Genomic DNA, 10736 nt, shown 5'->3' on the forward strand with positions numbered 1-10736 from the left:
AAGGGACAATGTCCAGGATTTGTTGCCTGAAGCTGGATTGCTGTGACCCATGGCCCTTTTCTAAACTAAGCCACCCACCCTAGAATTCCTGTAAGCCATTCATTTTTTTAATGGATGGGCCAATTTCCAGAAAGTCTTCTTAGGGAGTTCTGAGGTAGAGCTGGAGTAGGCAGAGTGCTGGCTGAGGGCTGCTATGTTCTGGGTGCTGGTCCTTGAATGACTCCTACAGACTCTTAGGCTCTCTGTAGACGCTCTACAGGCTCTTTCAGAGAAATGGATCTGGACATAGATAGTTTCTTCTTCCTGTGTAACAGCATTCTTCCCAGAAGGGGTCCTGCTCATGATGGAAGGAATGGGTTGACTGTGACTCTCTAACACACGGATCCCATTCCTTCGGGTGAAACTCGAACGCTCTGTCCTGTATTTAAGGTTTTCCAAGTTCAGAATTAGTCTGCAATTCCTAATGTGTGTGCTTTCATTTTGTTTATATTGCATTGTTTCAAACTACTCAGGACTTCACACATGCGAGCAAGTACTATACCAATGAGCCACATTCCTAGCCCCACATTCACTTTTGCGTGCTGTATGTTATCTCTAAAAAGAAAATCTTGTTTATAAGCACTTTTTATGAGAATGTCTCAAAAATATATGATAGACATATCTATCCCTACTAGTCAGACTTTTTAGTTTTTTTCACTCTTGACTCTCCATTCCCTCCCCCCTCTCTCTCCCTCTCTCTCTCCCTCTGTTTCTCCCTTTCTCTCTCCTTCTCTGCCTCCCTCCCTTTCTATCTCTCTCTTCCTCTCCCTCTCTCCCTCTTCCTCCCTCTCTCTCATCTCTCTTCTTCCTCTTTTTTTCAATAGATTGAAGCCTGTTGGTAAAACCAGCAAAGCATCCCCATGATTCACCTTGCAGTCTGCTTGGTCTTTAGGAGAGAGTGTCATCCTGGCCTCTGGGTATCAGCCACTCCACAGAGCCCCCAACTAGCAAAGAGGGGAGGCTGCTGCCTCTGTCCAGAGTTCTGAATATTCAATTCCCAGGCTCCCTCACTAAATTGGCTTTCAGTGCACAGCCTTCATTCAGTGACCAGAACCAGCCTCCTAGGATCTTCCCTCTGCTAACAAGATCTCACTAGTCCACCTTACCATGCTAACCATGCCAGCATCACTGATAGTCCTTGTTGCTCTACATGCAGCTTTCCTAGTGTTCTGCCAGAGCATGATTTATGGTCCATCCAAAGCTCTCTGTGCTGGACCAACAGCACTGGCTGCTGCTATAGACTGGTTCTATCAAAACCTCTCCCTGCAGTTCTGAATCAGCACCCTCACCCATTCAAATGTACTCATAGGGATCCTGACATCTTCAAAAACAATTCCTCTCATATTGAACATATCTGGCCTTTGTGTCATTCGTTTTCCCCACTAATCCATCCTACTGGGTGCCTGCTTCCAAGTTTCCTAGCATGAGCTTAGCTTCTGCATTGGAAGTTGACAATGAAAAAAAAAACAACAAACCCAGCAATTGTGCATCTTCTGACCATTCACAATGCACCATCTCCTTACCTCTCTATTCTGGTCTTTAGCCACATCAGAGTCTGCTTCACAGTATGTATACATCATTGTCTCCTCATCCATCCCATCAAAACTCTTGTAATTTGATGATCATTTCCACAAATAATAATAGACATTTGTAAGAAAAAAGACAAAAAAGAAAGAAAGAAAGATGGACAGAAAGAAAGAAAGGACTGCAGCATCATTCTGAACAAATGTACATCCACAAGCCATTATCCAATCATCAAATAACCAAAAGTTCAAGACCCCCTAAATCCAGGTGGTTTCAGTGGGTGGGAAATGGTGTCCACCAATTGGATCATACTCTGCAGCCACCTGGGTTTTTTCCCTGATTCACAGATTACCAGCTGTGGCTTAAAATTCTTTCTGCTGTTTACTGTCTTAATTCTGGATATTGTGTTTGAGAAATTAACATGTTGTGATCTTTGCTGAAGAGGGGAAAATTCTCAGGCCCTACAGCTCCTGAACTCTGCTGCCAGGTTGACTCTCCAGACTGCAGGCTACTCGCTGCAAGTGGGTATGTCTGTGAGGCTTGCTCTAACTCAGGCTCATAGGTTCCCACACAGTGGGGGACCCATGGACACATAAAGTAATAATTTCAATCACAAACTATCATAATTTTCTATATATTAGCAATGTCCATTATGACTTCTGAATAAATGAATACTCATAAGAAATCTACCAACTTTATTGCATTTCAATCATTCTGACAGCCTTCAAATATACCACCTTTACCACCTGGCTATGTGCATTGACTGACTGATCAAACATTAGAAAAACTGTCCCCACCCCATCACAGACGGGAGCATTGTTAGGGAGCAGAAATTCAAGACATCTGACTTTACCTACCAAAGTTCCACATAGGCCAACAGCAAGGAAAACTAGATCCTGGATAGATGACACCTGTCTCTGCACACCTTAAGGAACCTCCTTACCCCAGCGAACCCTTCCTAACCCAACAGCCAATCCAAAAAAAAAAATCAAAACTATCCTGTGTCCTCTGGTTAAGCTGACCTGTGAATAAAGAGTATCCTGGAGTCCAGGGAGATTCCTTTGTAGTCTTTCATGGGAAATGACATGGTGGGACTTTCTCCAGGAACCCAGCCAGGCACACATGCCATTGGCCTCAATGGGGAATCTCAACATAAATACCAGCATCCTCTCCCTGACAGCCACAGACTATCACCTACTCTCCAGGACTCAGGTGAGAGATGACTCCATGGACTGACCTACACAAACACTTCTGCTCTTATGTCCCAGAGTGTGATTTCCTTTTAAATTAATCTTTGTGTTCTAAATATATATAGTGTAAAGTTTGTGCTGTGCTGCAGGGACATGTGGGAAATGCCTCTCAGTGAATTGTGGGTTCCTGTAGGGGGAGACAATCTGCTCTCGATGTCTCTCTTCCTCCATCAGTGCTGTCTTGCTGTCCTCCCAGACAGACTTGGTTCAGGGCTGATGGGATCATAACTGAAGGCTTGTGATTTTGAGGAAGGTCCTGTTGCAAGGTCACCTAAGTGTCCCACTGGAATTCTAGTGAGTTGCAGTGGGAATGGACAACTAGCCTCTTCCTGGATTACAGATGTTTAAGGGGAAGGTACAAATTTGCGTGTGTCTCCTAGATTCTCTTTTGATTTCTGCAGGATGAAGCTTCTCACTGGCCTCATTTTCTGCTCCCTGGACCTGGGGGTCAGCAGTTGGTTTTCATTTACTGGTGAGGCTTACCGAGGTAAGGCTGATGGATGAAGTATGGCTTGTGGGGTTCAGCCAACTATTTCAAAGCTTTTTCCCACTGCCTTGGTATGTACTTTTTTGGGTTTTTGTAGGGTGCCATATAAATATAAATCTTGTACTAGTGACTGTAATGGTCTGAACACAGCAGGTGGCAGAGCAGTGTTTGAACTTGGCTGAGCCTGAGACCAGTCTAGCCTGGTTGATGTGCCTTCTTGCTGTCTCCCATGTGAACTTGTTAGGGGCATGTGAAATCCCCCATAGGCTTCAATGCTACTGAAGCCTGTGTCCTCTTAGAGTCTCAGGAACTGATCTTGGGTGTAGCTGTCATGGCAGCTTTCAGTAAATCCCTATGTGATTGAACCTACAGCCACCACTGAGGACTGTGGCTCTAGTGCCTCCTCAAGCATCCACCCCACTGCACAGTCTGTTTAGAAGGACTAGAAGTGCCTGTTTACAGTGATGTGCATGCACACTGTCGAGATGGATTGCTTAGAAATCAGTACAGAAGTGCTCCCCATGTTCAGCCTTTCTCCCCCTTTCCTGTGTCTTCTGCATTTGGAAGTCCCTCAGAAACTCAAATTCATTCTCGAACACTCATTGTGGATTAAGGTTAATGTGACAGTGGCTCGGGACATTTTCAATTTCTGAAGGTACGTTAGATGACTACTAGGGGGTTGTGCTGTTGGGAGGAGGGACGGATGCTGGAAACATATTCAGTGCTCAGATCAGCCCTGGAAACGAGGGACCCAACACAGCAATAGGGCCAAGGCTGAGAAGTTCTGTTCTGTGATGATAGCTCCCGTCTTTCTGTTCCACATTCCCATTGTGTAAAAAGAGGCAGCTCACATGTGTATAGTGTTTCTCACACTAACACATCACAGGTGGACCGTCTTGTTTTTAAGGATTTTTAATTCATTAGTTTTTAAAAAACATTTCTTTATCAATTCTTTGGAAATTTCACATCGTGCCCCCCAATCCCTCTCACCTCCCAGTCCCTCCATACCCACCATCACCCCTGCAGTATGCTCCCCCAAAATTAATTCAAAACAAAGCAAAACAAAAAACCCACCTCACTCCTCCATCTTTCAACACGTCCTCCTTCATCCTAGTGGTATCGGGAGCTGCAGTGTGTCACGAAGCATACCCCTTTTGTCCAGTCAGCCCCACCTACCAATTATTCATTGTAATGAGTCATTGGTCTGGTTCAAGGCTTCTGATCTGGTACACCATCAACCCTGGGCCCCCACTGAAACTCCTCCTGGTCATCCTGTTGTTGCCCCGAGTCATGGAGATCCTGCAGTCATTGTTCTGAAGGACCAGTGCCCTTGTGCTCTCCAGCAGGTCATAGATGGGGCAGCTACTAGGGTGGGCCAACCCAAGGCCCGGCAGGTGGGTCTGGATGGTAGATGAGCTGGTCAGTCTGGGCCACTGGGACCACCCCCTTAGGGAAGGGTCAGAGCCAGCACTCCTAAGCCATGCCATCTGGGCCAGCTCTCCCTTGCCAGAGGCGGGGCCATCTCTCCCATGGGGGAGGGGAGATTGTGGCACCAGCTCTCACAGGAGCACCTTCTAAGAACTCTCAGTAGTAACCTGGAGAGACCAACTAGGGTTAGAAAATGTTCTTCTCTATTATGTCTCAGGCTGCTCTGACCACAGGCTCAAGCCATGAGTTTTTCCATCCCTGTCATCCTCTCATGTTGTCTTTCCCACCCAGGGGTTGGGGACATGTGACAAGCCTACTCTGACATGAAGGAGGCCAACTGGAAAGATTCAGACAAATACTTCCATGCTAGAGGGAACTATGATGCTGCCCAAAGGGGTCGTGGGAGAGTCTAGGCTCCTGAAGTCATCAGGTAAACACAGACTGTTGGGACACTGGGCCTGGGTAGAAGGTATTGACTGTGCTAGGAGACCAGGGGCAGATGAGCCCCAGAGAAGGTCATGCCAATCTGTGGCCCCTCCCCCTCCTGCTCATGCAGTTACTTCCTCCATTCATGCTCAGTGTGGATCCTGGGATGTGGGCAGAGCCAGCACTCAGCTCATGCTGGATAGGCCTGTTTCCAAATGCAGACAGGGAATGATTCATCCCTGCCTGTCTGGTGATGGTCATTCAGTGTAGGGTGGCCAGACTGGCCTAAGCATTGCTGATTGCTGGGCTTAGCAGGGTCACTGTTTCAGGCCCTCTTTCCTGGCCCTTCCTGGTTTCCTCCTAAAGCCTTTCCACGCAAATGAGAGAATTGGGGGTGTCAGCTGTGGCGATGAAGCTTGGTGATAGATCTCCTCCATGTCTGCTTCTCCTAGTGATGCAAGAGAGGGCATTCAGAGTCTCATGGGCCGTGGACATAAGGATTCCATGGCTGACCAGGAAGCAAACAGATGGGGCCGCAGTGGCAAGGACCCCAGTCACTACGGACCTGCAAGACTGCCTGCCGAATACTGAGCATCCTCCTTACTGCCTCAGGAGGCTGTGCTGCGGGCTCTGGGATCAGGACATGGGGTTCTTCACTTTTGTGTCCACTGTGGGTGTGGAGGACATACAGTGCACATGTAATAAATTCGTAAGAGATGAAGTTTCCTGTCATTGTGTTTTAGTGGGTGGAGCTGTGTGGTATAAAGGGTCAATACTAAACACAGTCCGGAATAGAATATTTAGGCTTAGGACTGATGTTCTCCGTAGTTACATAGAGAGAGAGCTCTGATGACTGCCCCATTCCCCATTCAGGCTCATGTGACTATTCAAGTCCCTGAAGTTACAGAGATACTGTTTTTAGACCTTTCCATATCGTGACCTCTACCCTCTGTGCCTACTGTTCCAGAAATTTCTCTTCTCTCGCTGCATTAGTCTGATATTTCTCTGCCTCTGTGGACAGCGACACAACTGTGGGAAAATTGCCGTGGTGAATTCTGCCTCAGCCACTGCCATTTTGCTCCTCTGTCTCAAATACACATTTCTCTCGCTTCTTCCCTCCCTCCCTCTTTCTCTCCCTCCTTCTCTTTTTCTTTTTCTTTTTCTCTCTTTCTTCCTTCCTTCCTTCCTTCCTTCCTTCCTTCCTTTCGTTCGTTTCTTTCTAGATTTATTTATTATATATGTCTGCATATATGACTGCAGGCCAGAAGAGGGCACCAGATCTCATTACAGATGGTTGTGAGCCACCATGTGGTTGCTGGAAATTGAACTCAGGACTTCTGGAAGAGCAAGCAGTGCTCTTAACCTCTGAGCCATCTCTCCAGCCCCCCAGGCTTTTCTGTATAGGTATGCCACTCTGCTTTATCCATCATGTCAGGGTCTGACTCAAGGCTTTTTCATTATGACCCCTTTTCATAGAGAGAAGAACATCACTTTGAGAAAGCCTTATCTTAACCTTAGGAATCCTAACCTGGACACTGCACTGGGGACCAGGGATATAGCTCAGTTGACAGAGTGTTTGCTTAGCATTCATGAACCCTTAGGGGATCCTTTGAACTGTGTAAACCTGGTGATGGAGCACATTTATATTCCTTGCACTGGGGAAGTAGGGGCTGTCAGACCAGGTTCAAGACCAGTGCTGGCTATATAGTAAGTCGAGGCTAGCCTGGGATAAATGAGACCCTGTGTCACAATAAAACACACACACACACACACACACACACACACACACACACACGCACAGAGATATGGATACATATGGATATATATATCCCTCACATTAAAATAATAGCAGCATTGTAATTTCTAAAGTACTAGGGGTATAGATCAGTTGGTAGAATGCTTACCAATATGAATGAAACCCTGGGTTCTATTCCCAGCACTTCATAAATTGGGTTTAGTGTCTCTTACAAAGTGCAGGCAGGAGGATCAGAAGTTCAAAGTCATCCTTGGATACATAAGGAGTTGTAGATCAGCCTTTGATAGTTGAGACAATGCCTCAGAAACAAAAACATTTCAGGTAAATGGATGGAGCTGTAAATAATCATCCCAAGTGAGCTAACCTGGTCTCAGAAAGGCAAACATCACATGCTTTATCTCTTTTTTTGGATGTTATCTCTGAATTTGTGTTTCAGTTAGAATTCTCACAGAGGGGAGGGATCAGGAAGGCACAACAGGTGGGGGTAGGTTTCAAGGGGGAGTGGGGAGTCAATTTTCTCTGAGGGTGTGAACCATGGTAGGTGGAAGAACACACATCCCAGATTTGGAGGACACAAACGGGACTTGGTGACTTTAGAAAGAGAGAGAGCATGGAGATGGGTGCACAGAGAGGTGGGAGGTGGATCTGGGAGAAGCTGGGGGGTGAATATGGTCAAATAAATTCTGTGAAATTCTCAAAGATTTCATAAAAATATTACTTTAAAAAGAAGGAGAGAAAAGGAGAAGAGGAGCAGGTTGGATGGATGAGCAGATGAAGAATCCTGGCACACACGTCTCACAGCCTGAGTTCGATCCCCAGAGCCCATGTACAGGTGAAAGAGGAGAACTGACCCCACTAGATACCCTTGGATCTCCACAGCTGTGTGGTGGTGTGTGCCACACATACACTGGCCACCAATAAAAAATGCTGGGGTCTGGAGAGATGGCTCAGTGCTTAAGGATGTAGTGTGTTGCTCTTCCAGAAGACCTGAGTTTGGTTCCCAGCACCACATTGGGAGGCTCAGAACACCTGTGAATCTAGCTCCAGAGGATCTGGCTTCCTCTCTGACCTCAGTGGGAGGCTGCATTCCCACATCCATGTAATTAAAAATAAAATAATAACAAAGGAGAAAATGAACCTGTTTCAGGCATTAGTGAGGCACAGTTTTAAATGTGTCTCTAAGGAAGTTTCCAGAGAAGAAGAGGGAAAGTTTCACCCTAAATATGGGTGACACCATGGCATGATCTCAGATGGGCACACATAAAAATAAACAATGAAATAAATCTAGTTTAGGTTAAGTAAATCTTAGTGTGCTTCTGTTGCTGTATATAATATTACCCTCTGGAAACTTTATAAAATGTAGAAGTATATTTACCTCATGATGCTACAGGCTGGGAAGTCCAAGGATGGAATCTGGTCCCTGGTGAGAGTCTTGTATCTCAGTCCCTCTGAGAACATCATACTGAGAGACAGATCAGGTCTGGTAGCTCAAGTCCCTTCCTCTTCTCACAAAGACATTAAAGTCATCATGGGGGTCCCATCTTTATGACCTTTTCTGATCCCTACTTAATTCTAAACCTCCAAAACCCACTGCCGGCTGAAGCTGGGGATGAAATTTCTAACGTGTGGACTTCTGGGGAGACATCCACATCACAGAGGCTTCTGTCTCTGTCGGGATTCTGTCAGGAAAGAACCCAGTCAGACAAGGTGGCAACAGCAGTGTTCCCCAAGGGGTGACAAGGTGCAGAGACACTGGAGCACCCCTGGACACAAAACACTGAATCCTATCAAAGGCTCTCTCATTTTCTGCATATTAGCAATAGATCAAGGCTAGAGGAAGGACAGAGAAGTATGTCCCTGGGACTGGGCGTTGAGTGTTTAAGGTCTCATTCCACTTCTTGTTCTCTCTGTTTCCTGCTTGGGTTTGAGCTGCCTCCTCCCGCTGCCATGCTTTCCACTAGCTGCCATGTCTCCCCAGAACGATGGAATTTTTTTTAAGCTTTCTTTATTCTTCACGTCTTTCACATCATGCCTCCAAACCCCACCCATCTCCCTCTCCCACCAAAACAAAATAAAATAAAATTTTAGAGAAAAAAGGGGGAAATGGAATAAAGTGAAAATCTAGTCATGGAAGCTGCATTGTGACACAGTGAGTCATGAAGTAAACCCTTTATCCATACGTTTTTACATGAGGGTGTTCATCATAAAGAATTGTTGGTCTGGTTCAAGGTCCCTGGTCTCTGCTACATCCTTGACACTGGGCCATCACTGGGATTCTTCCCGGATATCCGTTTCTACTCTGTCTCCTGGAGATCCTGCAGCCCTGCATCTGCCAGATTGTCGACCCCCGTCCCTGTAGGGGTGGTTGTTGGGCTTGATGTTGGGCTTGGCCAACCCTGGTTCTGGGCCTGGGTAGTTCCAGGGTTGGTCAGACTGCCAGCTCTTCCCTGTCTTTCCCACCAGGGGGAGCTCTTCAGCACTGTCCTGGCTAGTTCACCCCTTGCAACACGGAACAATGGCCAAGGCCAGTTCTCCAGCTTTCAAGTCCTCAGGGTCAGTTCTCCCACACCTACATCTTCAGGCCCAGCTCTACTGTGTTGCCCAGGTGAGGTATAGGGGCCACTCTCCTGAGTGCTGCAGCTGATGAGGGGGCAGGGACAGCTCTCCCACTATTATGACCTCAGGGCAATCTGTTCCACGAACCTCAGGTGTTGATGGGTATAAGGTGGGGACATCTTTCCTCAACCCCTGCCAGTATATGACAGATGAGTAATGGGGACAGCTCTCCCATGCACACAACATTGGAACTGGCTCACCCACACCTCTGCCAGAAGGAATGATGGATTCTTATTCCTCTGGAATTATAACTAAAAATAATTTTTTCTTCAAGAAGTTTCTTTGTTTAAAATATTTGTTATTGAAACAGAAAGTAACTAAAAATCTGCATCTCTCAGAACACATTCCTGTCTTGTAACAGGCTCCCAGACCAAACTTGGCACAACTATCTCCATGATGGAAGCACCATTCAGGCCATAAAAACTCAGCACATTGACAGCATCACCTACCAAATCGAAAACAAAGACCTAATTCATCAAAGTTCTGGGACAGTCTCTAAATGTACTAACCTTACCTTTTGGTTTCTGCAGTTCTGCCTCTAGCTAACTACTGTTCTTGTTAAATAACTGAAGTGTGTTGACCCAGAACATGGTATTTGTCATGACCCTGAGAAAGGTTTGGAGCTTCAATGGGATTCCAAAACACCAAATGTGGTCACCATCTAGCTACTAAAGACATTTTCTTGGCTTTTGGTTTTTCATGAGACAGGTTCTTACTATCAAGAAAGGGTCTCACTGTATAGCTCTGGAACTCACTATGAAGACTAGGTTGTCCACAAGCTTACTGAGATCCACCTGGTCTGCCTTCCAAGTGCTGATATTAAAAGTGTGCACCAACACTCCCTTCTTTAATAAAGACTTTCTACTTAGACCTGTGTCTGGTAGTCTTCTCTGGTGGACACCCACAACATTCTTTAGTCAATGTACGAGTGCAGGTGAACCCTCCAGTGGAGGAAATTGTGAGGTGGCAGGTGAACAGAAGCATGGATCTGTTGAGGCACAATTTCCTAGGTTGTTTCCTAGGATTTCACAAATCCGTAGTTTCACAATGGGACTGTGAGTGAACATAAATGGGCCTGTTGCATCCCACCCTTTCCTTTATTCATTATCTCTCCTTTTCCAGGACACTGAATGTCTTCTACAGTATCAATTCAGTGCATAGCTGAAGTCACTGTAGGTTTAGGACCCAAGGAACCAAGTGACCAGTCACC

The 10736-nt window shown here is 46.1% G+C and overlaps 1 long non-coding RNA gene across 1 annotated transcript; it reads left to right on the forward strand.

The window, feature by feature from the left end:
• Positions 1 to 4250: 4250 nt before the first annotated feature.
• LOC131901746 (uncharacterized) lies at positions 4251 to 5875 on the forward strand. Its single transcript, XR_009376864.1, has 2 exons — positions 4251 to 5158; positions 5607 to 5875. It is a non-coding gene; the product is annotated as an uncharacterized LOC131901746 (long non-coding RNA).
• The last annotated feature ends 4861 nt before the right edge of the window (positions 5876 to 10736 follow it).

This window comes from Peromyscus eremicus, unplaced genomic scaffold, assembly GCF_949786415.1.
Source record: "Peromyscus eremicus unplaced genomic scaffold, PerEre_H2_v1 PerEre#2#unplaced_269, whole genome shotgun sequence".
In the NCBI taxonomy this organism is placed as follows: domain Eukaryota; kingdom Metazoa; phylum Chordata; class Mammalia; order Rodentia; family Cricetidae; genus Peromyscus; species Peromyscus eremicus.